The following is a 2,171-nucleotide window of genomic DNA, read 5'->3' as shown; positions in this document are numbered from 1 at the left end:
AAGTAGAAAAAATGCCAACATGGTGAAAGGATTACTAGGTTTTGAAAAGCCCTCTTTCCAGGAGTAGAAGGTGAGTATTGAAGTAGCCAATTCTTCAAGACTCTTTGGGTTGAGACCAGAGCCATCTTCACTCTTCAGCTGAGCTGTGCTAGCATGGACTGGGTCGTATCATCTTCTTAACAATGGAGAAATATTTCCCCCCTGCATAACCAATCTATTTTAGTGTCAGTCTCCCCCCCTAGACTGTAAGCTCCTCATGGGCAGGAATCGTTCCTACCAATTCTACTGTATTGCACTTTCCCAACTGCTTTGTGCGGTGGTCTGCACACAGTCCATGCTCGATCTATACCATTGATTGGTTGATTGATTGACTGGAAAAGCTCCTGATCTCATGTTGGTCTGCCCAGCCTTGGATTGCTTCTGTATTGGCATTCCATGGGCTGTTGTGGATCCTTCCTTAATTTAATGCTGGGTTCTGTGAGACTCATTTTTGTCCAAGTCATGAGTTGTTGTTGCAGTAGGTGTTTGACCGCGAGCAGGCCGTACAGCTCAGTTATTTGCAATGCAATCATCTTGGTGACTTTGACTAATGGTAGACGGCATCCCACAAGAGCCCCTGTCTTGTCTTATGCTGTCGAGTCGTCTCCGACCCGTAACGACTCCATGGACACGTCTCCCGGAATGCCCCACCGCCATCTGCAATCGTTCTGGTAGTATATCCATAGGGTTTTCCTGGGAAAAATACAGAAGCAGTTTATCACTGCCTCCTTCTGTGCAGTAAACTTGAGTCTCCACCCTCTACCCTTTCCCATGCTGCTGCTGCCCAGCACAGGTCAGTTTTGACTTGTAGCAGATTGCCTTCCATTTGCTAGCTACTGCCCAAGCTAGGAATGGAATGGGTTTGTCTCTGCCCGACTCTCCCTCTCATAGCCGAGACTGATAGAGTACTGGAAACTCTCTAGGTGAGAACCTGAGAGGGGAAAGAGTCCCTGACTGGGGTACAATTTGAATAAGAGGTGTTTGGTTGACTTACAAATTTGTCTGGGCATCCTATCAGTTCTACCAATCCCGAGGCTAAGGAGTTCAACTACAATCCAACATGGTGCCTTCTCTCCCTGCCAGCCATGGAGCCCAGCATGACAAGAGGGTAGATGGACTTGGGTGGGACGAATCCTCAGGTTCCGAGTTTGGCTAGGAGTCACAGGTGCTTTCCTGCTTTCCCCGCTCCAGCTGCTCCTTCGAAGCCCAGGCTAATGAGACAGAACATGGAGGAAAATATGCTTTTCTGCTTTCTCCACTCCAGCTGCTTCTGCAGTGGAAATGGTGAACACACACGTGGCCCCAGTGAATAGTCCACTCCCCGTGAGTAAATCCCTTCCTTCTATGGAGCATCATGGAAAGTCCTGCCTACCTCTTCGCTGGCTCCGCTCCCTGCTCCTACCATCAGGTGACCTAGTAATTCAAACTATGAGATGATCAATCAGTAACCATTAAGAAAATATTTGTTTTTGTTGCCATTTTGTGTTTATCTTTTTATTTAAAAATAAAGAAAAATAAATCCTCTGGTGCTGGGACTCCCCTGTCTGTGGATATGACTTGCTGGGGAAAGTGGCAGTGGGTAATTTTATTTAAAAATTAAAAACAAATCGTGAACCTTGCTTCTACCCCTCCCTGGACCCACCTCCACCTCTTCTCTGTCCCTCTCCAAAAACATTCTCTCTGTCTCTCATTCTCCACATCTTTCTCTGAGCTCACTATCACATGGGAATGGGTGGATTTTAATAATGCTTTGTGGATCCCTAACCATCTGCTGAGATGTGGAGGTCCCATTCTAAAATCCTCCTGCATCAGGGACAGTGGGGCCAGGGAGGGAGAAGGGTACTGATTTTGATTTTTCAGAATCATTTTTTACATCTCTCGGGGGTGATTTCATAAAGTTTCATACCCTCTCAGTAAAAACCAATAAGAAGTTACAGCTCATGTTGGCAGGAACCAATCAGAGGATGTAGCTCATAAACATCTTATGAATCTACCTCTTCAACTGAGTGACAGCAGTCACAGTCTAAATTGGAGGAAGGAGGATTTAATCCCCATTTTACAGAGGAGGTAACTGAGGCCCAGAGAATTTTAGTGACTTGCCCAAGATCACCCAGCAGACAAGTGGTGGATCC

At 46.4% G+C, this 2,171-nt stretch overlaps 1 non-coding gene across 1 annotated transcript; it reads right to left on the bottom strand.

The window, feature by feature from the left end:
* Nucleotides 1–842: 842 nt before the first annotated feature.
* Nucleotides 843–980, bottom strand: LOC114808379. The gene has a single exon (XR_003756226.1). It is a non-coding gene; the product is annotated as a small nucleolar RNA SNORA7 (small nucleolar RNA).
* Nucleotides 981–2,171: the final 1,191 nt, after the last annotated feature.

The sequence above is a fragment of the Ornithorhynchus anatinus genome, chromosome X5, assembly GCF_004115215.2.
Source record: "Ornithorhynchus anatinus isolate Pmale09 chromosome X5, mOrnAna1.pri.v4, whole genome shotgun sequence".
NCBI lineage: Eukaryota > Metazoa > Chordata > Mammalia > Monotremata > Ornithorhynchidae > Ornithorhynchus > Ornithorhynchus anatinus.
This window is presented reverse-complemented; position numbering and strand designations above follow the sequence as displayed.